This window comes from Oncorhynchus gorbuscha, linkage group LG23 (genome assembly GCF_021184085.1).
Source record: "Oncorhynchus gorbuscha isolate QuinsamMale2020 ecotype Even-year linkage group LG23, OgorEven_v1.0, whole genome shotgun sequence".
NCBI classification, from domain to species: Eukaryota; Metazoa; Chordata; class Actinopteri; order Salmoniformes; family Salmonidae; genus Oncorhynchus; species Oncorhynchus gorbuscha.
In genome coordinates, this window is record NC_060195.1 from 41,720,955 (window position 1) to 41,745,661 (window position 24,707).

At 40.2% G+C, this 24,707-nt stretch overlaps 1 protein-coding gene across 2 annotated transcripts in view; it reads right to left on the reverse strand.

The window, feature by feature from the left end:
* The window catches only part of LOC124011661 (leucine-rich repeat and immunoglobulin-like domain-containing nogo receptor-interacting protein 2), a 415,677-nt gene that overhangs the window by 266,400 nt on the left and 124,570 nt on the right, over positions 1 to 24,707 (reverse strand). Inside the window, exon 3 of one of the 2 annotated variants that reach the window (XM_046325121.1) lies at positions 4,286 to 4,386. The exons of the other annotated variant lie outside the window; for it this stretch is intronic. The gene's annotated coding sequence lies outside the window, so the exon portion shown is untranslated. The remainder of the gene's footprint in view (positions 1 to 4,285; positions 4,387 to 24,707) is intronic. 2 annotated transcript variants of the gene reach the window in all.

Below are 24,707 nucleotides of genomic sequence, written 5' to 3' on the forward strand. Positions count from 1 at the left end.
ATAACAGAATGTGACTGGCAGAATGGTTGTTGTATGTGGAGTATGAGGGCTGCAGTAGATATCTCAGATAGGGGGGAGTGAGGCCTATGAGGGTATTATAAATAAGCATCAACCAGTGGGTCTTGCAATGGGTATGCAGAGATGACCAGTTTACAGAGGAGTATAGAGTGCAGTGATGTCTCCTTTTAAGGAGCATTGGTGGCAAATCTGATGGCCGATTGGTAAAGAACATCTAGTCGCTCGAGACCACCCTTACCTGCCGATCTATAAATGATGTCCCCATAATCTAGCATGGGTAGGATGGTCATCTGAATCAGGGTTAGTTTGGCAGCTGGGGTGAAAGAGGAGCGACTACGATAGAGGAAACCAAGTCTAGATTTAACTTTAGCCTGCAGCTTTGATAAGTGCTGAGAGAATGACAGTGTGCTGTCTCGCCATAATCCCAAGTACTTGTATGAGGGGACTAACTCAAGCTCTAAAACCTCAGAGGTAGTAATCACACCTGTGGGGAGAGGGGCATTCATTAATGCTCTGAGCATGTGGACAGTTTCCTCAGCAAGACATACACAGGGGTTGTCCAGGGCCCTGAAAGGCTAGAAAGCTGCTCTCTGCTGGGTTTGAAACATCAGACAGACCTGGCAGCTCAACCGTGAGATAGGTGCCATTCAGACAGCCTTCACCCACCGCTGTGCATTCGTCTGCCAAAGGGCATGTCCTGCCTGCTAGAACAGAAACCACCCATTGACAAGCAGTGCAATGCACACCTTGCAGAGCTGAATATCTTACAAAATCATTGTAATGTAGCCCGCTAATAAACTCAAGTGAAATCACCTGCTGAAATAATGCGCTTTTTTTTCTTTGCATGCAAACTGAACAGTCAAAAAAAGAGATTGACAGTATCGTGTGGATGTCATTGTCAAATAATCAAAGACCATTGAGTGAGCCTATCAAGGTGAGAATAGGCCGTCAAGCTGTGCAATGCATTGCTTGCATGCAAATGACTCGGTGTCATTGTAATGATACATTTGCACGGTCTCAAGGCCCAGCAGTAACTAACATACTGTATCTCTTTAGGGAAGATGCTTTCCTTTGGGATAGGATTTAGATATCCTGTGAATGCACTCAAAAGTCATTGCGGTTCCATACTATTTCATCGTTTCCCACATATTTAATCTCACCCAGTATGAAGAAAAATACGTTCTCTATGGTAAATGTTCAGTCTTCACCTCTGGATCTAATTGACTTATCATAACCCATGTAACATGCTAAATTAACCTTCCCTGATTCAATATGCACATGTCCATTCCTATTTACAGTGTTTTACCTCCTGTGTTTCAAGTTTGGATTCTGTGTGGCAAATTCATCTGAAGGCCACTGAGTTCTATTTTCAGTTCCGCTGTTTATGCCAAAGGCAACATTATGCAACATTATATAAAAAAAGGTATATTCTCAAGATGGATTTAGCGTAAAAAAAAGAGAACCCCCCCAACACTCCTATATAGATTTAAATGCATTGATGTAATAAACTCAATAGGTTATTAAAAATGCCATATTCAACCATTGAAAAATACTTTGGACATGGCTAGTGCATTTCATGAGACCACACAGGTAATTATTGCCATTGAGTGTTACAAAAATAAGTGATCTAAAGGCTCTGTGGTAGGGAATGGTCTTGGAATTGGGTGGTGTCATTTTTGGACCACTAGTTCCCCATTCTCCATAGCGTTGTGAGCACCAGCCCTTCTGCACCCTGGTAGTAGTAAACATTTTTACAGCCCTTACTTAATTAAAATGTTAGATCCACTGTAGCAATATGCGGCCGAGTTCTCACCAAATTAAAAATAAATTAGGATGGAAGATGTGTAGCTTATGGCTTAATCAAGCCTTTACATTGGTTCCAATAAAGCATAACCACAGTCGAATATTGTTAAAATAGTTCTTGATCCATGAGTCATGTCAAAAAACGATTTGATATACAAGTGCATGGCCAGCTGTTTTGGACTTGTTAAATGCTAGCCCTCCTGAGCATTGGCATCTGTTGAAAGCAGATATGTGAATAACACAAAAACACGTAGACGGAAACTGTGGATAGATTGAAAATAGTAATAAAACAATTAAGTTTGAACTCAACGGCAAACGGTTGTTGTTAATATACACATGAACATGCTGGTCTTGAGGCAAAGGTAGTGCAGCGGTCTAATCATGTGACACCATGAGCTATCAACAGCTCCTGTAGGCAGAGATCAATCAAACCCACATTGCTGGTGGGTGCGGTATATTTCATTTCCCTGTTGCCAAATAGAATTGCACAATGGCCTTGTGTTCTAGAGGCTCCTCTCCAATCACAATAAGACATATAGGTTGATTTCAGTGCAGTGGTCGTTTAAACAAAGATACTGCGTCAAAAAAATATTCTACAGGTTTGACGGAACCCAGAGTTCCAGAGCCAAATTTTCACCTCTTCCAAACAACCATCCCCGGTCTGCCCATGACACTCACATTGAAGTGAGACAGCAAATGAATTAATCAGCCTCCCAGGCCATGCTGATGCCATCTATGCAGCTGGGAGCACATTTTTGCTCGATATATCCTCAGCAACTTCTGCCATAGCAAAACCTTAGCCCTGTATTTTAACACAGATAACACCTTTAACACATGCACATAATGACACACACAGTGTCTGTGCTTCCTATTTCCCTTCGCCGCCACCTCTGTCTTCCATCCAACTCAAGTGTGACCCTTCTTAGGAATGCACTGCAACTCAATTAAACTGTAACAGTGATCTGTGAGAGTACTCTGGTTTCTGCTGTTACATTATTTACGATACTAAACGTTAAAACTGATGAAAGTGGAAATCAGATTGGAGAAAGAGAGGAAAAGTCTGTGTTACACCTCATGGCGATGAAGTGTTTGGGAATATGACATTTGATTCCCCCCCACATCTCGTCCGGCAGCGGTTCCTTTTCCGACGTGATCACATTTATTTCCAAACAGTCACAATCTCTCCCTGCCACATCCTCACAGGGTGCTTATTGAAAACGTGACGGGAAAGGAGAATGGGGGGGGGGGGGGGACTCAAGAGAACTCAGAACCCTGTTTGGAATTCGGTTGGGCCATACACATACAACACAGGGTTGGCATTTGAAACTGAGCATTTAGCATTTAAGCATGTTTACTTGACGCGTTTGACATCTGAGAGTAATTTTCTGTCATCTGTACCCTTTGGAGGATAGTGTCCCTCGGAGGTGTCAAAGGAGCGGTAAAAACAGGTCAAAGATCAAATCAATCAAACTCTATTTTCAAAAGAAACAGGCGGTATACCGTGCCTTCAAAGTATTCACACCCCTTGACTTTTTCCACACTTTGTTGTGTTACAAAGTGGGATTAAATTGGATTTAATTGTCTATGCAAAATATTCTGTCAATGTTTTTAATTCATGGAAAATAACACTAATATAAAACAATACAAGCTCTGTCAAGTTGGTTGTTGATCATTGCTAAACAGCCAATTTCAAGTCTTGCCATATATATTTTCAAGCCGACTTAAGTCAAAACTGTAACTAGGTCACTCAGGAACATTCAATGTCATCTTGGTAAACAAGTCCAGTGCATATTTTGCATTGCGTTTTAGGTTGTTGTCCTGCTGAAAGGTTAATTTGTCTCTCAGTGTCTGTTGGAAAGCAGGCTGAACCAGGTTTTCCTCTAGGACTTTGTCTGTGCTTAGCTTTATTCCTTTTCTTTTTATCCTAAAATGTCATAGTCAATGTCTATGACACCCATAACATGAAATTCCTTCCTCACCGTCAACTGACTTAGGAAGAATGCCTGTATCTTTGCAGTGACTGGGTGTATTGACACACCATCCAAAGTCTAATTAATAACTTCATCATGCTCAAAGGGATATTAAATGTCTGCTTTCCCCTCCACCATCTACCAGTAGGTGACATTGTTTCAAGGAATTGTAATACCTCCCTGGTCTTTGTCATTAATCCGTGCTTGAGATTCACTGCTCAACTGAAGGATCTTACAGATAATTATGTCTGGGGTACAGAGATGTGGGAGTCACATTGAATATTTTCTGAAGGCACTGTATTGTATTTACTCCATTTCTGACTAGTTGGTCAAACTAATAGCATAACTATAACTATTTCCTCTAGAATACATACAGTAAAATCATTTTAGCTGAAAACAAGATTCCTTGACCCATCAAAAAATTACACGTGTGGGAATATTTACAGTAAATATGAGTACAATAAAAAATGTGAAGTTAAATATTATTTTCTTACCTGGCAGGGTCTCTGATAGTAGATGTCCATAGAGTGTGACTAAAGAGTAGTTAAAAATCCCCAGTGGAATACACAGGTCACTTATTTCAAGATTCCGATGTCTGTAATAATAAAAAAAGAGAAGAAATTTAAGCAGACATAGGGTAGGAGCTTTCCCGGAAGTAGCACAAGTCTAAGCAGTAACAAGCCCATCGAACCAAGATGAACATCATTGAAGACTGTCAGCCCAAAGAAGACAGAGGAAGGCCACTAAGTTGAAGAAGGAAAAGACCTCTGACATGCACAGTATCTTCCTTCAACGCTTGGGCGGATTGATCGTTTTTCTGCCCAAATGGCTGCCAAGGGACGCTTCATTAAATCCTAATTTTTCTCGGCACTGTAACCCGACCGACTGGCCAAGGAATTTTATGAGAGAATATCCTGATTGAACTCCTAACTGTCATGTTTTGGCTACAAACGTGAATATCAAAGCAGGGGAAGGGATGGAATTAATCTGTTGACCACAATTTATGGCATTGCAAAATTATTGGCACCCCGGTTGCATAGCCTGCCAACAAATGCTTCTTGTAGCCATCAATGAGCTTGCTGCACCTTCTAGTAGCAATTTGGCCCACTCTTGAGCAGCAAATTGCCTCAAATTCTTGTTTGAGGGGTTCCCTCCGCCAACTGCTGTTATCAGATACCACCGTAGGTTATGGACGTGATTCAGATCTGGGCTCTTTGCTGATCACTCCAGAACAGTCTCACGTTTTTTCTTGAATCATTTCAGTTTTCTTTTGATGTGTTTTTGTGTTGTTGTCCTGCTGGAAGACCCTCGACCTTCAACAGAGAGACCGTTTTTGGACACAGGATTGAACATTGTACTCCAAAACACTTTCATAATCTGTCGATTTCATGATGTCTTGCACACATTCAGGTCTCCCAGTACCAGAGACAGCAAAGCAACCCCACAGCATTATTGAACCTCCCCATGTTTGACTGTTGAGAGGGTGTTCTTTGTTTTGTCTTTGGTAAACATGCTGAAGGAGACACAAGAAAGCCTGATTGAATTTCTCAAGTAAATGAATATACAAGCCTAAATCATGGGGAAAATGTTCTGTGGACCAATGAAAGAAAATTAGGCAATAAACGCTGTTTACTAATGACCAAATAAAGGGAAAGGGGATACCTAGTCAGTTGCACAACTGAATGCAGTCAACCGAAATATGTGTTCCGAATTTAATCCAACCCTTCTGAATCAGAGAGGTATGGGGGGCTGTCTAAATTGATGTCCATGTCATCGGTGCCCGGGGAGAAGTTGTTGTTGGGGGTTAACTGCCTTGCTCAAGGGCAAAACTGCATGTTTTTCTACCTTGCCGACTGGGAGCATTCAATGAAAATAAGACTCTCCCTACAATCAAGCATGGAGGAGATTTAATAATGCTGTGGGTTGCTTTGCTGTCTCTGGCACTAGGGGATTTGAATGTGTGCAAGGAATCATAAAATCAGAAGATTATCAGTTGTTTTGGAGTCCAATGTTCATCCCAGTTTCCAAAAACTTCCATTGAAGGATGTGGGTCTTCCAGCAGGACAACGACCTCAGACACACATAACATAATCACCCAGGAATAGTTCAAGAACAGATGCTGGACTGTTCTGGAGTGGCCAGATCTGAATCACATCTAAAAACCTATGGCACGATCTGAAAACAGTAGTTGTTGGAGGACAGTCCGAAAACATTGAAGAATTAGAGAAGTTTGCAAATAAAAGGTGTACCATATTGCCAGTAAAAAAGGTGCAGCAAGCTCATTGATGGCTACAATAACTTTTTCTGTAGTTATCTTGGCCAAAGGCTGTGCAACTAGTACTGGCTTTGGAGTGACAATAATGTTGTCCATGCCATTTGTCTTCATTTTCTGTAAACTTGTATGCATACATTTATTTAAAATAAAATTGCTTCTGCAGTATAGAAAATCCATTTACAAGATGTGGTAACCAAAGGTTGTTTTTAATTTCAACTTATTTCAGAAGAAATAGGGAACCATTTAAGAAAAGTGTAAATGTGTCAATATATTGGGCCACAACTGTACATGATTAGTCAACCAGTTTTTTAAATTAGTAGTCCCAGGATGCTACAGAATAGATCTGCCTAATGAGGGGGAGGAGACTCAGTTTGCTTGAAGCATTTAGTGAGGAATACTTAATGAGATGTTAATAGGATGATGCAATGTTGGACAGAATACAGTAAATGTTGAAGTGGATTTACACTCTCATTGTGAGCATGACTACTATTTATCCCATTCATATTAAATTAAATTTAGAGACGTGATGAAAGACCTTCTTATTATGTTGCTTTTATCAGTCCCAGGTGTAGATAAACCTGATAAAATACATGTTTTAAATGTGACAATAAGTAATAAAATGAATTGCACTCCATGTCAGTGAGTGAGATGAGTTTGCTCCCAGAGGATAAGCCACTGATATGTTAATATGACTGAGGAATAATACAATTCCTAGTATCAAGTCATCGAGAAATTCACTTAATAACACTCGAGAATTGGATTAATATCTAGAGTCTAACTTGTGTTCCATACAGTGTTGGTTGTTCAACTGGTGTGGTCGCAAATATAGGCTACATCAACCAGTATAAACCCAAATAGTACTTGTATTTAAGCAAAAATTACTTACAACCACACTTTCCTCATAGCCTACAATTAAACAAGGCTGTATGGGGATTTTGAATATATAAATTAAACTCCAACTGTGTCTCTGATTTTGGAAGTTTTGCTCCATTTCTCCCCATATGAATATATTTTTTTGCTACAAAGTTTGATGCTAGCATGTTTGCTAACTTAACTATGCTATCGCTGGTCCCATCAAACATTCTGTTTGGAATGTGAAGAACAAACACCAGATTCTGGTAATCATATACAGTTCATTCAGACAAATATTCACACCCCTTGACTTTTTCACATTTTTGTTGTATTACAGCCTGAATTTAATATAGATTAAATTGAGATTTTGCATCACTGAACTAGAAACATTACCCTATAATGTCATCGTGGATTTTTTTTTCACGTTGATCAAAAATTAAAAAAATTAAAATAAAAAGCGGAATTATCGTGAGTCAATATGGTAAGCCTAAATAAGGAGGTTTTCCAATTGTTAGCAGAGAAGGGCACCTATTGGTAGATGGGTTCAACAAAAAGCAGACATTTAATATCCCTTTGAGCATGGTGCAGTTATTAATAATTACTCTTTGGATGGTCTATCAATACACCCAGACACTACAAATATACAGGCACCCTTACTAACTCAGTGGCCAGAGAGGAGGGAAAACACTGAGGGATTTCACCATGAGGCTAATGGTGATTTTAAAACAGTTTTGGAGTTTAGTGGCTGTGATAGGAAATAACTGATTATGGATCAACACCATTGTAGTTACTCCACAATGGAAAGAAGGAAGCCTGTACAGAATAAAAATATTCCAAAACAAGCATCCTGTTTGCAATTAGTCAATAAAGTAATACTGCAAATAATGTGACAAAAATAGATTTGTGTCCTGAATATAAACCATTAACACAACACTACAGAGTACCACTCTTCATATTTTCAAGCATGGTGGTTTTTGCATGATGTTATGGGTATGCTTGTTTTAATAGTCACAGTGGGTACAAATCTCAAATGCACTTCCTGATAAACTCATTCACTGTATCGTGTCGATATTATTTTCTGAAACTACTCTGAACATATCCCAGTCTGCATGATCACAATAATCTTGAGGCGTGGATTCCGATTGGTCAGACCAGCGTTGAATAGTCCTCATCATGGGTGCTTCCTATTTGAGTGTCTGCCTATAGGAAGGGAGGAGCAAGATGGAATAGTAGTCTGATTTGCCGAATGGTGGGTGGGGGAGGGACTTATATGCATTCTGGAAGGTTGTATAAATAACATTGGCCGAGATTTTTAGCAGCACGCGTAAGACAATCAATATGTTGATAGAATTTCGGGAGCCTTTTCTTCAATAAATGCAGCCTCAGAATATGTGGTTTCCAGTTCGCAAGTACCGTGAAGTTCTTTGAGGGCCGTTGTGTTATCCGCTTGAGGGGGGATATAGACCACTGTGGCTATTATTTATGAAAATTATCTCGGGGGATAGTACGGTCAGCATTTGATTGTGAGATATTCTATGTCGGGTGAACAGAAGGACTTGAGTTCCTGTATGTTATCACAGTTACACCATAAGTTGTTAATCATAAAACATTTACCTCCACCCTTCTGCTTCCCGGAGAGATGTTTGTTCCTGTCGGCGCGATGTACTGAGAACCCAACTTTACAGAGTCAGATAGTATATCTTGAAAGAGCCTTGTTTCCGTGAAGCAGAGTATGTTTTCTCCATCTCTGGGGTCTCTCTGAAAGGTGACTCTCGCCTTGAGCTCATCCATTTTATTATCCAGAGATTGGACATTAGTGAGTAAAATAATCTGGAGCGGTGGGTGGTGTGCACGCTTCCTAAGTCGGACCAGATGACCGTCTCGAGTACCATTCCTCCACAGGCGTTGTTTTGGGTTAGCCTCTGGAATGAGTTCAATTGCTCTGGGGAGAGCAAACAAAGGATCCACTCCAGGGAAGTCGTAATCCTGGTCGTGATGTTGGAATTTCTGGTGAGTTACCGATGCTCTAATATCCAAACGTTCTTTCCGGCTGTATGTAATGACACGAAACAATTCCTGAGCTAATAACGTTAAAAATAATACATAAACAAACAAAATACTGCAGAGTTTCTTAAGAGCTAGTCGCGATGCTGCCATCTCCGGCAACGCCATCATCAAAGAAACAAGTCATATGTTGAGTCTATACAGTGTTTGTTTACATTTACTTTGTTTACAAACATTGGAGAATATAACAAGCTTGTATTTTGATTTTAGATGGGGCACGACAGTTGAACTAAGCTCATGAGGCATTCATAAGTTATATTCTTCTCGAATCTATGGGTATGTATCATTAATGTATGCCAATGCTGCCAATGACTGGAACGAATTACAAATATCTCCTTCACAAATCTTATGCACCACCTGTCAGAGCTTCTCACAGATAACTGCACCTGTACATTGCCCATCTGTAAATAGCCTGTCCAACTACCTCATCCCCATATTGTTATTTCTTCTTTTGCTCCTTTGCACCCCAGTATCTCTACTTGCACATTCATCTTCTGCACATCTATCACTACAGTATTTAATTGGTATATTGTAATTACTTCGCCATCATGGCCTATTTATTGCCTTATCTTACCTCATTTGCACACACTGTATATATGCTTTTTTCTATTGTGTTATTGACTGCATGTTTGTTTATTCCATGTGTAACTCCGTTGTTGTTTGTGTCGCACTGCTTTGCTTTATCTTGGCCAGGTCGCAGTTGTAAATGAGAACTTGTTCTCAACTAACCTACCTGGTTAAATAAAGGTGAAATAAAAACAAATAAAAAATGTGTATGTACATAACTGGATGCAGCAACTAAGGATTCTAGCTTTAAATGTGTGAATGATTTTTGCCATTCCGCAGGTCTTTTAAGGATCCCCTTCCACCTCCTTCATGGGGAGCGGTTAGTTAGTCTAGTGAACATTTAGTATTGGCCAAATAAGTTTAATGTTTTAACCAAGTTAAGTAATTTCTGCATCTGTTTAATTTGTAAATATATCTGTGGATTCAGTCTTCCCCATCACGTGTTCGCTAGGCCTAAATACATACCACCTATTTTGTCTCCTGATTTTCTGCTCCACGCCAGCCAAAAAGGACGTTGGGTCCTCCGTTTTAACAAGGTCTTTGTCATTTTCAGTTCTGCTACTGAGGTGCACACATTGAACTAGAAATTAAGCTGCTCCTTCATTGTGCAGGCTGGAAATCGATGGCTGTTGGTCATCCAGGAAATCCACAGTAAGTTTCCAATGTGGCAATCTAAGATAGCAGTGTGGGCACTCAACTCTGTGGTGGCTTTAGAGCAGACAGCATTTCCTTGTAATCTCCAAATTGGTCAGCAGAATGCCAATCTTCAAAATGGACAAGTTAAAGTTCCGGTATAACTTTTTAAACTCAGCTTGACAAAGCAGAAAGGCAATTGACTGGGACATAGGCCTACAATATACTGTAGTAAACCATTACACAAAAGAGGCAAAGGTCTGGTCTGCTGAACAACACAATTATTACATTCCTGGAATTTCAGAGCATTGGTCTTGTGTTTCCCCCTGTAGTTCCAGCATGTCAAAACATCAGATTTTTTGATGGTATGCCAATTATAGCTTAGTTCACCTGAGTGTGCACTGACAATGTTCTAGAAAAACAAACAAACAAGTCTTAATTGCTCTCAAAATCAAACCGAGACTTCCCATCCGTTCATTGCCTTGTAAATGACTCACGACGCACAGATTGGAATAATCCGCCATTGGACGATTTGGAAGACTGGAGTCGTGGAGGAATTGCGAAGCGGAAAATGACTTCAGCTTAATTGGAGAAAATACTTAATAAGAGTCCCTTATTAAGGACTGTAATCAACGGCACAGAAATGGCCCAGGTAGGGAGATAAGGGATCAGCATTAAAGCTTTCCAAATGAGAATAGAGAATAGTGCTTATTAAATGCTTATTAACATGGATGTAAATACATTTGTGCATAGAATTTGAGCAAAATAAGCTTTTTGTTCTTATGGAACATTTTTGGGATCTTATATTTCATCTTATGAAACATGGGACCAACACTCTACATGTTACGTTCAGTATAGATAGATTTTTAAGTGTTACTCAGAAGTATACAGCTGTAACCTCATAACAGCCCCGGACAGTGCTGTTTTAGGAAGGTCACAACACCTAACGACTTTAACACACTGGTAACAGAAGACTGTACAATATGGCTTTGTTATTCCAGAAATACACATTTTAAGCCTTTGGAATGAGGAGACTGTACCTGCTTTTAAAACCTGGTTAGTTGAAGTCACCCGTTTGCAATATATAGAAAGGATTTGCCATGTTATTTCTGGCAGATATAATACATCCGTGAAGATATGGCAGCGCTTTATAGCATATCTTTCACATGATGATGGGCAACACAACATACAACCTGCAACCCACCCTGATCCACAGTAATTATTTTAATGCCTAGCATAATCCTTATACTGTACAGTAAGTCAAATGTCAATGAAGCAAGTTGTCAATTCCTTAAGAGCAATGTTGTGTTCTGTTTTTCTGTTTTGTTTTGTGTTTTCTGTCTCCTGTTGAAGGGTGGGGGGTATTATCTGTCTGTCTGTTTGTAAAAATCGAAAATTCATAAATCAAATATATTTAAAAAATGTAAAACTACGTTAGATTTCTTTGAATATGTACGCTATTGAAAAAAGAAACATTCAAGCGTTTACATTGTCTGGCATTAAGTAACTTTTGGTTTGTCATTTTGCTTCAGTTGTTTCTCTTCCTGACAATACTTTAGTGTGAACAGGTTTCTAACTATACAATTAAACACCAGGTGAATAAATGAGTGTACCTTTCAATGAAAGTATCAACACGCGCCACACACATTTCCTGTCCATCTCTCTCTCTCACCCTATCCCTTCCTTCTCTTTCTCTCTCCACCCAAGAGAGAAAGTGTGCTTGGCACAGTCCTGACCTCCCCCCGTCTCAGACCAGAGTTTATTCAACTGGGGAGCCCATCTCCATTTGTCTATGATATATCAGATATGATTGACTAAGACAAATAGCTGGCCTCAGAGTCCACATCAATCAATCTAGATTCCTCTTCTCGCCACAGACAAGAAGCCACAGAACCAGCCGTATTGTCTACCTTCTTACACAGCACCCTGTATCTCTTGTTTGATAAATACCCATGTATTAGATGACTGTGAGCATCCTTGTTTGTTAAGTTTTGTAATGCAGTTTCCATTGATCTACAGGTGTCTGTCTCTGTTTATATTTAATCTAATTTAATCCCATCTAATTAATGGTCACTGTCGTCTCATAGAAATCCTAAGAGAAAGGTAATGTGGTTATTTCCACTGGGAATACTGTGAGTACAGCAGCATTGTTGAGCTTTTTGTCATAGTCTACACAGACAAGTCATTAATCAATGTTTCTTCTTTCTCATGGCATCCTGAGACCCAGAATTATTTTTTAGGGGGGATATACACTACATGACCAAGAGTATGTAGACACCTGCTTGCCGAACATCTCATTCCAAAACCATGGTCATTAATATGGAGTTGGTTTCCCCTTTGCTGCTATAACAGCCTCCACTCCTCTGGGAATGCTTGCCACTAGATGTTGGAACATTGCTGTGGGGACTTGCTTACATTTTGCCAAAAGAGCATTAGTGATATTGGGTGATTATGACTGACTCGCAGGTGCCGTTCCAATTAATCCCAAAGGTGTTCGATGGGGTTGAAGTCAGGGCTCTGTGCAGGCCAGTCAAATTCTTCCACACCGATCTCAAAAAAACATTTCTGTATGGACCTCGCTTTGTGAACAGGGACATTGTCATGCTGAAACAGGAAAGGGCCTTCACCAAACTGTTGCCACAAAGTTGGAAGCACAGAATTGTCTAGAATGTCATTGTATGCTGTAGCATTAAGATTTCCCTTCACTGGAACTAAGGGGCCTAGACCCTTAGTTGGCACTATGCATTCAGTCAGGTAGTGATATCCTGGCATCCACCAAACTCAGAATCGTCCTTCGTCCTGCCAGATGGTGAAGCGTGATTCATTACTCCAGAGAACGTGTTTCCACTGACCAAGAGTCCAATGCCGGCGAACTTTACACCATTGTGCATGGTGATCTTAGGCTTGTGTGCGGCTGCTCGGCCATGAACCCCCATTTCATGACACTCCAGATGAACAGTTCTTGGGTTGACGTTGCTTCCAAAGGCTGTTTGGAAATCGATTGTGAGTGTTGCAACCAAGGACAGATTATTTTTATGCACTGCAATCTTCAGCACTCGGGGTTCCTGTTCTGTGAGCTTGTCTGGCCTACCTTTTCGTGGCTGAGCCACTCCTAGACGTTTCCACTTCACAATATCAGCATTTACAGTTGACTGGGGCAGCTCTTGCAGGGCAGACATTTTACAAACTGACTTGTTGGAAAGCTGGCATCCTATGATTTAAAGAAAAATGTATTTAATCTTTATTTAACCAAGAAGGGCTCATTGAGATTTAAAATATTTTTTCAAGAGCGTCCTGGCCAAGATAGGCAGTACCAAGTCATTACAAAAATGACAGACAAACAACATGAAAAACCACAAGTAATCTAGTAAAAACCACAGAATTCACAAGAGTATAACAAAATCAGAAACAGAAAATTAAAAACATTGACACGTCAGGGAATCAGTCTCAAGATCATTAATCAGTGATTTAAAAATACCAATCGGGACAAGTTCTTCCAGTTTAAAAGTATTTTGTAAGGCGTACCAAGACGATGGCGCAGAGTGATGGTGCTACGTTGGAAGTCACTGAGCTTTTCAATAAGGTTGTTCTACTGCAACTGTTTGTCAATGGAGGTTGCATTGCTGTGTGCTCGATTTTATACACCTGTCAGAGACGCATGTGGCAAAATAGCCAAATCCACTAATTTGAAGGTGTGTCCACATTCTTTTGTATGTATAGTGTATATATATATATTTTTTTGTAACACAAGTGTTTCGGATGAAAAAACAAACAGATTAGCATAATTATTTAAAAACAACATGTATATTTTATTGTAAGTGCAAAATTGTCCTCTGTAGTGGTCATTAGGACGTACAGTTGAAGTCGGAAGTTTACATTTACACTTAGGTTGAAGTGATTAAAACTCTTTTTTCAACCACTCCACAAATTTCTTGTTAACAAATTAGAGCTTTGGCAAGTCGGTTAGGACATCTACTTTGTGCATTACAGACAGATTATTTCACTTATAATTCACTGTATCACAATTCCAGTGGGTCAGAAGTTTACATATACTAAGTTGACTGTGCCTTTAAACAGCTTGGAAAATTCCAGAAAATTATGTCATGGCTTTAGAAGCTTCTGATAGGCTATTTGACATCATTTGAGTCAATTGGAGGTGTACCTGTGGATGTATTTCAAGGCCTACCTTCAAACTCAGTGACTCTTTGCTTGACATCATGGGAAAATCAAAAGAAATCAGCTAAGACCTCGTAAAAAGAATAATTCTGTCATACCCCTCAGGAAGGGGTCTCCTAGAGATTAACGTACTTTGGTGTGAAAAGTGCAAATCAATCCCAGAACAACAGCAAAGGACCTTGTGAAGATGCTGTTGGAAACAGGTACAAAAGTATCTATATCCACAGTAAAACGAGTCCTATATCAACATAACCTGAAAGGCTGCTCCGTAAGGAAGAATCCACTGCTCCAAAACCGCCATCAAAAATCCAGACTACGGTTTGTAACTGCACATGGGACAAATATTGTACTTTTTGGAGAAATGTCCTCTGGTCTGATGAAACAATAATAGAACTGTTTGGCCATAATGACCATTATGCTTGGAGGGAAAAGGGGGAGGCTTGCAAGCTGAAGGACACCATCCCAACCGTGGACGGGTGTGGCAACATCATGTTGTGGGGGTGCTTTGCTGCAGGAGATATTGGTGCACTTCACAAAATAGATGGCTTCATGAGGAAGGAAAATTATGTGGATATATTGAAGCAATATCTCAAGACATTAGTCAGAAAGTTAAAGCTCAGTCACAAATGGGTCTTCCAAATGGACAATGAACCCAAACATACTTCCAAAGTTATGGCAAAGCCCTGACCTCAATTCCATAGAAAATGTGTGGGCAGAACCAAAAAAGCGTGTGCGACCAAGGAGGCCTACAAACCTGACTCAAAACCTTTACATTGCAGTCAATGAGTACAGTAGGTGAACATTTGATGCAGCTTTCAGGCATCCACGACAGAAGACATTTCTTGATAATATCATTTCTAGAGATACCCTACCAGTCAAAAGTTTTAGAACACCTACTCATTAAAGGGTTGTTCTTTATTTTAACTATTTTCTACATTGTAGAATAATAGTGAAGACATCACAACTATGAAATAACACATGGAATCACGAAGTAACCAACAAAGTGTTAAACAAAACAAAATATATTTTATATTTGAGATTCTTCATATATATATATACACTTTTTCTTTACATAGTTGAATGTGTATGTACATGTACAAGGCGGAGGTAGTGGTCCTGCTGCTGGGTTGTTGCCCTCCTACGGCCTCCTCCACGTCTCCTGATGTACTGGCCTGTCTCCTGGTAGCGCCTCCATGCTCTGGACACTACGGTGACAGACACAGCAAACCTTCTTGCCACAGCTCACATTGATGTCCCATCCTGGATGAGCTGCACTACCTGAACCACTTGTGTGGGTTGTAGACTCCGTCTCATGCTACCACTAGAGTGAAAGCACCGCCAGCATTCAAAAGTGACCAAAACATCAGCCAGGAAGCATAGGAACTAAGAAGTGGTCTGTGGTCACCACCTGCAGAACCATTCCTTTATTGGGGGTGTCTTGCTAATTGCCTATAATTTCCACCTGTTGTCTATTCCATTTGCACAACAGCATGTGAAATGTATTGTCAATCAGTGTTGCTTCCTTAGTGGACAGTTTGATTTCACAGAAGTGTGATTGACTTGGAGTTACATTGTGTTGGTTAAGTGTTCCCTTAATTTTTTTGAGCAGCGTATATATATATACACGTATTTTGAATGGTTTGCGTCTCAATCAACCACATTCGCAGATGTTTCCCTTCCGCCACTGTGGTGAAAAATGTCAGAGCTAGAGTGGTGTTTGTCAGACCTTGTGACATCCAGAAAATCGGTCTTCTCCGATCTGCCAACTTCTGTCTGTAGTGTCCAAACAGTTTAGGCTACACACTAAAATCACCTCTCTGTGGAAAGTTAACTTCTTGCGTCAAGCCAACCCGGATCCGGGATCATGACTACAGCCTCAAGTCCATTACCATAATGCAACGTTAGCAATTCATGAAAATGAAATGAAATCAATATGCTAGCTCTCATGCTTAGCCTTTTGTTAACAACACTGTCATCTCAGATTTTCAAAAATATGCTTCTCTACCATAGCAAAACTAGCATTTAGCATTTAGCGTGAGCATTTAGCGTTAGCATCACCAGGCAACATTTTCACAAAAACCAGCAAAAACATTCAATAAATCATTTACCTTTGAAGAACTCTAGATGTTTTCAATGTGGAGACTCTCAGTTAGATAGCAAATTTTCAGTTTTCCTGAAAGATTATTTGTGCAGGAGAAATCGGTCCGTTTTCTGCGTCATGTTTGGCTACCAAAATAAAACGAAAATTCAGTTATAAAAACGCTGAACTTTTTCCAAAATAACTCCATAATATCGACTGAAACATGGCAAACGTTGTTTAGAATCAATCCTCAAGGTGTTTTTCTACATATCTCTTCAATGATGTATTGTGCCTGGAAGTGTGCTTCTCCGTCTGTATCGCATGGTAAAATGATTGCCACTGAGAATTACGCACCAACTCAGACAAAGGACACCGGACGGGCCCCTGGCAAATGTAGTCTCTTATGGCCAATCTTCCAATGATATGCCTACAAATAAGTCACAATGCTGCAGACATCTTGGACGAACGGCAGAGAGCATAAGCTCGTTCACAGCACATACACAGCCATATAAGGAGACAATAGTAAAACAGAGCTTCAAAAATTCAGCTCATTTCCTGTTTGAGGTTACATCTTGGTTTCGCCTGTAGCATCATTTCTGGGGCACTCACAGATAATATCTTTGCAGTTTTGAAAACGTCAGAGTGTTCTGCCAATTATATGCATAGTCAAGCATCTTTTCATGACAAAATCTTGCGCTTAAAACGGGCATGTTTTTTTATCCAATAATGACATAGTGCCCCCATAGGTTGAAGAGGTTAAGTTTCTCATGCCGTTTTGCTCTAGGACGCCCACAAGCATAACAAGTCTAGTCTAAAAGTAGCCCGGCTCCAGTTTAAAGCGAGATTGAGTTTATAGAAACTTTGTCAGCAGTGCAGTTTCAACTTGGTGCAGAGTCTCAACTCACGTCTCTGTAACAGAACCATAAAACTCCCCTCCTGTCTGTCCCATAGCCCATGCTGTACCTTGTCACTTTTCCAGGTAGAATTTACAGTTTTGCTTTACATTCCCCTGCTAGAATTGTTTTACTGTTTAATTGTGTTGCTTTCAAGGCCCGGTGTCGTATCTCAGTTTGTCCCAGACAAGGCTGAGATGAACTTGTGGCTTTCAAACCTTCCAGTCCACTTCAATTCCCCATTCAATCCCCTCTGGCTTGGTCACCATTGTGATTCCATTATGTGGCGGCAGACTGAAGCCAGTCCAAGCTTGTGCATTCAATTCGACTTGATGACACAAATCTGCCGAAGGAGGTTTTAGGCACAGCTGCATTGATCCACAGCTTAATTCGATTACACTCATACTGAGGACCATTAACAGCAATAATTTCTACTTCTGTTACATTGTGATGTTGAATTGCATTGTATTCGGTCCTCAGGGACACTCTGGCATATCCAAAGTTAGCCATCTAGATTCGCACTGACCATAAACATTTTACAGTTAGGATACTTAGTAAGACTAGAGTAAACCAGGACATGCAATTACTTTTTTGTACAATACGAAGAGATTGACCTTTTTATCACACTCTGTTAAGACAACCAGCTGGAGAAACAGCCATTGTACCACATGCAATTAATTGCTGCCTCCAAACTATAACTACGTTAATGGCTTTTGTGACGTCAGCAGATACTCCACATCACATTTAATCAATCGGAATATATCTCTCGTCGTTGATTTCAATGGGGTGATTGGGGTCACTAATGTCAAGGACAACACATTTCTGTTTTATCTATAAGAGTGAATTCAGTGAGTTCATCCGAGCAGGATTTTTACCGTCATACAATCAAATCAATCACTTTTCAGGTTTTGAGCTAAACCGGGTGGTTGCCTAGATACTATTTGCTGGATACAAAGACGTCATTTGTTGTTTTGGAGAGTGAGCGACACACCAAAAACAGAGAAAACATTGTCAATGGGCTACATAGCCTAGGAATTATTTTAGTTTCTTCCAAAAAGTCAAACAGAGGTCAGTATTCATATTGTGAGAACTTCAATATAAAAGCGATATTCAAGAGATCAAATCGATATGTCAACAATGAGGATGAAACAAACAAATGGAACTTCAGCCTGGAGGCACAGTCAGCAAAGTGTCAGCGAGTCACAAACATATGCAGACAGAGGGAAAGAAGTTGAATGCAAATTTACCTGCTGGGTCTGTCGAAAAAATAAATAAATATCCAGATAAAAAGAATGCCTGGAAAAAAAAGATGGTTGTGGGGGACAAGGTAAAACTATTAAAGAGAACCTTTTTGGAAGATAAAAGCCAGTAGGGAAAGGGGGGGGGGAACAGCATGTGCCTTTGGCCTACGTTGAGAGTTGTTGATGAGAGCTTGGTGAATAAGACACAGTTATGCAATGTGAACGCTCTTCCTACACCGAGGTTATTACATTAGTACTCATACCGGCGCTGTGTATGAGTCAGACTCCGACAGTTCTCGACCGCAGGACTGGCTTCATTAGATGAATCTTACACAATGGGCAGGAAGAACGCAAAGGCAGACACCCCCAGGAGACAAAGTGCTCTTTTCCATCCGCAGCATTGTCAAGCTTCAACTTAAGCTACTGCGGCTATTGAGGAGTGTTAAGTCAGATCTGATCCAAACAGTTAGAAGTTGCTGTTTTCAAGATGATGGATCCTAGGAACCACTGCTAGATGTCAATTGTTTTCACAGAAGTATTCAAATTGATAGGTCCCTCAGCATCAGTAGGTGGGGAGAAACTCCAAATACCTCAGAGACATGCAGAATAAATGATCAATTGCATAATTTCTACCACACACCATTATCCATATAATGCCAGCACAAATGGCACCTGCTTAAAGATGGCTCAGGCCAAAAATAACTGCCTCCCTACAGGATAGTAGGGCATTTCAGAACATGAAAATAGTCACGGTATAGCATTCTGGAGGAGATTTCTAAGTCATGTTCTGCTTGAATCCCAAACGTCATGGAGTCCTAAAGGGTCTCTAACCTGGTCACACAAGGGCTGCATGTACCTTTACCAGCGACGATCAACAGCTAGAGTGACAACTGTTATTGTGCATTACAGCTGCATCATAATGCATTAGAATTGCATATTTTAAGTAACGTGTTACCAGAAGGCTTTGCACACAGAGAAATAGAGACATAAAATAAACTTGTTCCCCAGCGTGTGCAATCACGTGCACTCTCTCTCTATATATATATTTTACCCACAGACATGCTCTCATTAACACACACAGGAAGGCACACACATGTAAGCATGCACACATACGCGCATACACACACACCATGTGGTGTTGCAAGCACAATTAATTTAGGGAGGTGATTTATACCCAGTGGCCTAAACAGGAGCGTGTGTGCCGTCTCTGATGTGATAACACGCTACCAAATCCGTATTTAATTGGGACGCTTTCCCCCCAACATCTCCTCACCCGATGGAAAGACAACAGCGAGCAAATAATAAAGCTAAGACATGATCTGGGAGGAATTAGGGGAAAAATACACTAAACCAACAAGCCGACAGATGTACTGTATATCTGAGTTAAAGAAACAACAAGTCTTTGAACGTGTAATCCTCCACATTCTGTTCAACTGATTAGCTTTTCCATGCTCAGCAGCTGGCACTTTTGCCCAATTTGTCTGGCTCCAAATATTAAGCAGAATCTTGTCCGACACAAACTTCAAGCCAAATGGACAGTAAAAATGGTCGGCCACCAGGTATTGTGAGGGATTTGCTTCACGATTAAAAAGGATTTCATGGAAAAGGATTACTGGAAAAGGTTTAAGGAAATGCATCGTAAATTCCTGGTCTCTTTTACCTTCAAGCTAATTTGTTGTGGAGACGTACACTGCATGGATGCCCATCTTTGCCTGAGCTCTTTATACAGCTAATCTATTTTGGATACACATTTGACAGATTCCACTGTCCACAGATTCCACCGCCCCCCTCTTAGGTTATTGTATTATTACTGTTTAGTGAGTGAAGCTTTTAATAATTAAATAAATGCATAACAGTCAGGGGTAGTGTAATTGATCCATTTGAAATGGTTTTACATTCCTTTGTTGAGAATGCTTCTCCATTTTGAAGAGAGAGAGGGAGAGAGAGATGCAGTAAATGCAGGCTGAGAAAGTATAGTAGCTTCAATCAGTATATGTCATGGTTGAAGTGACACAGAGTTGAAACATGCTTCAGTAGAGGCATTTGAAAGTGGAAAGCAAACAAAGCCCAGTCGGGGGGAAAATCATGTTTACCTGACAGTCAGCATCTACAGATGTAGGATCTTAATTTGAGCCAGTTTGCTACACCAGGAAAATAATCCTGCAGCAACATGACATTTAAATTATTATGTGGATTATAATTCATGGACATTGTTGTAGAGGGAAAACCAAGTCTGAAATTTCAAACTGAAAATTACAAACTTCAGAAGCTTTTTTAAATGTCAAGTACACTACAAGTTGTACATTTCCTGCATTGCATGAAGTTCTCCTGCAACAGCTTGATCAAATTAAGATCTTGCAAGGTATATTGCACACTGCCCTATCCCACCTGGACAAGATGAATACAATTGTGAGAATGCTATTCATCGACTACAACACAGCCTTCAACACCATAGTGCCCTCCGAGCTCATCTCAGGGCCCTGGATCTGATCCCCTGTGTGCAACTGGGTCCTGGAATTCCTGACGGGCCAACCTCAGGTGGTGAAGGTAGGTAACAAAACCTCTGCCACGCTGATCCTCTATATTGGGGCCCCCCATGGGTGTGTGCTCAGCCCCCTCCTGTAGTCTCTGTTCACCCATGACTAAGTGGCTACGCACGTCTCCAACTCGATCATCAAGTTTGCTGATGACACAACAGTGGTAGACCTGATTAACAACAATGACAAGACAGCCAACAAGGAGGAGGTGAGAACCCTGATGAAGTGGTGCCAGGAAAATAACCTCTCCCTCAATGTCAACAAAACAAAGGAGATGATTGTGGACTACAGAAGACAGCAGAGAGAGAGCACGCCCCCATCCACATTAAAGAGGCCACAGTGGAGAGAAGTTCCTTGGTGTGTAAATTACTGAGGACCTGAAATGGTCCCTCCACACCGACAACGTGGTGAAGAAGGCGCAACAATGCTTCTTCAACCTCGGGAGGCTGAAGAAATCCGGTTTGGCTCCCCAAGCCACGGCCTGTTCACCCCGCTACCATCTAGAAGGCAGAGATAGTACAGGTCCATCAAAGCTGGAACCGAGAAACTAATAAACAGCTTCTATCTCCAGGCCATCAGACTGCTAATTAAACAGTCATCACTAGCCGGCCTCCACCTGGTAACTTGCTCTGAACCTAAGACACTGTCACTAGATAGCTACCACACAGTACTCTACCCTTCACCTGCAACCTAGAGACTGCTGCCCTATATACAGTACATCGAGTCATTAAACACTGGTCACTATAATTATGTTTACATACTGTTTGACCCACTTACAGTATATGTATATACTGCATTCTAGTTACGGTTCATCCATTATAACTACTGCTGTACACACATTTTCTAGTCATATACTGTCCATACTGTCTATACACACCCTTTATAGATATACATATTTATATTCCGGAGTTTGACATTCATCGCTTTGTTATTGCTCGCTCTGATATTTCTTGATTATTGTTATAATTTTTGGAGGATTAAATGCGTATTGTTTTTGTTAGATATAACAGCTTTGTTGGAGCTAGAAACATAAGCATTTCGCTGCACCCACGATAACATCTTAAAATCTTTGTGCTAGACCAATAAACTTTGATATGATATAAGAGAAGCTTCGCTCATGCTATTAGCAGAGTTTACCTTAGGCAAGGCTATGTTTACCTGGCTGTTTTTGACAGATACACTCCCTTACATATTTAATTGGATTTGAGATCAAATGTTTTATATGAGGTGACAATACAGAATGTCACCTTTTATTTGAGGTTATTTTCATACATATATTTTTTGCATTTTAGAAATTGAATCACTTTATGTATTTCGTCCCCCCATTTTAAGGTTTCATAAGTATTTGGACAAATTCACTTATACAGTTGAAGTTGGAAGTTTACATACACCTTAGCCAAATACATTTAAACTCAGTTTTTCACAATTCCTGACATTTAATCAGAGAAAATATTCACTGTCTAAGGATCACCACTTTATTTTAAGAATGTGAAATGTCAGAATAATAGTAGAGATTATTATTTATTTACACTTTTATTTCTTTCATCACATTCCAAGTTGGTCAGAAGTTTACATACACTCAATTAGTATTTGATAGCATTGCCTTTCAATTGTCTAACTTGGGTCAAACGTTTCGGGTACCCTTCTACAAGCTTTGACACAATACATTATTTACCATTATTTTATTTTAGGCACAGCATAATCCGAAACCCAACCAAAACAAACTGCAAATGCATCCAATACATTTGTAGAGTCACCAGCTTGATGTAGTCATTGCGTGCTAGGACTTTGGGACCAAATAATGCAACTTTGACTACTTTAATACCCTAAAGAAGAGCGTGTCAAAGACATTTCCCCCTAACCACTAAAAGATGACATAATAATTCAATTCTGCTTCGTTGATATTAATATATTCCCTTATTCATGAACACTTGTACTCTTATAACTGACCTATCTAGGGAGAAAAATTGTTGGTAAAAATCAATTCTCTTGTTGGTAGACCTGCAGCATTTTCCATCAACTCCAAAGTCTTGTGAAAATTTAATTTCATGGTCGACAAAAAAGCAAATTGGACACCTGTCCATGCATTTGATTGATGTAGTCCCCCCCCCAAAAAAAAGTATTGGTGTGGATCCCCAATATACTGTAAGTACTATGCCTGTACATTGTCCATTGATGGTGTGTGCCCTTTAAAGTGACTTCAATGTGACTGTGCCTAGTTAACCTGTAATGTAAATGTTATGGTTGTCACTTAATATTGCTCTCACACTACGTTTCTGTCTAATAAATTCGCTGAAGGCTGTACTATGACGGTTCTTACACTGCATGCTGTCCAGAGTACAAGGCCATCGCTGTGTCCCATGGTCACAACACCCTTGGAGAAAGGTGAGCTAACGTCACAGCCTACTCCTGGACTACAAAGCGATTCAAACGGAGGTCCTCCGTTGAACAGGTCATGTGCAACATGCAACCCAAAGACCTATGCATAGCCATGACATGTCAGAGCATAGGGATTGCTGCTGTTTTGCCAACTCTATAGAGAACAATAGTAATGGTGTATTTTTGTAGGCACTCACGGAGGCTAACTCAACCCTCGGCTCGTTGGCCAAAGCCTATGGGGAAATTAAATGTTTGTTTTTTTGACAAACTCCAAAAGTAAGGTCTGTGTTAAACACAGGCTTAGGAGATCTGATACGTTTTGATCTATGAGATAATCTTCATCAGCTAACGTCACTTTTGAAGAATTTCCATAATCAGAGCAACCACATGAAGCACATAAAGGCTTCATAATTCATGAAGGTCATTTTAACGGACTGATATTATCTGACAGAACAAAACGTGTATGATCTCCTAAGCCTGTGTTAACAGACCTTGTTTTGGTGTATGGTGAAACACCGTTCTATCCCCAGTTATTGCCCCCATAGGAATAGCCAACAAACAGAGGTAGAAAACGCTACAAAAAACGACTACAAGCTGGCGAACTTCGTTGATTGACTTGTTAATTGATGATTCTAATTGGCAGATTGTATGCTTCTCGGCCACAGAAAGCTGGAGTCAGCATAGAAGGCCCACCTAGGAGTGCCGGGCCCCAACTTGCAATAAGGGACTGCCTTGTGTGTACTTTATGGTACTGATGAGTATGAATTATTCTTTGTCTTTGTGATAATGGCCGCACATTTCCAAGGAACATCCCAGTGTCTGTGTTTGCTCTGCCCATCTTTGCTCTACCAATCTGTGTGTCTCTCTTTGAAAACCTCTTGTCGTTTGCACAGTGTTCTGCCCTAAGGAGTCCCTTGTTCTTTCTTTTATACAAGATGTTGAATCGTTAATTTTACTGAGTCTGACAGACAATTATTCATGCCCATTGAATTAAGTTGTATTTCTGTCCAAACAACAGTAAGAGGCAAAACTTGGTCACGCAGTCACGTTCCAGTCTTGTTTAATTATCGTCTTTCTTTACTTTATTCTTATTTTGTTCCGAAAGTGTACTTTTGTTTTACCGCTACTCTGTAAATCAAGGTTTGTGACGATGGCTGGCTACCGGAACTCATTACAAGCTCATTAAACCCAAATTATTCATTAATTTCTGTGTTTCTAC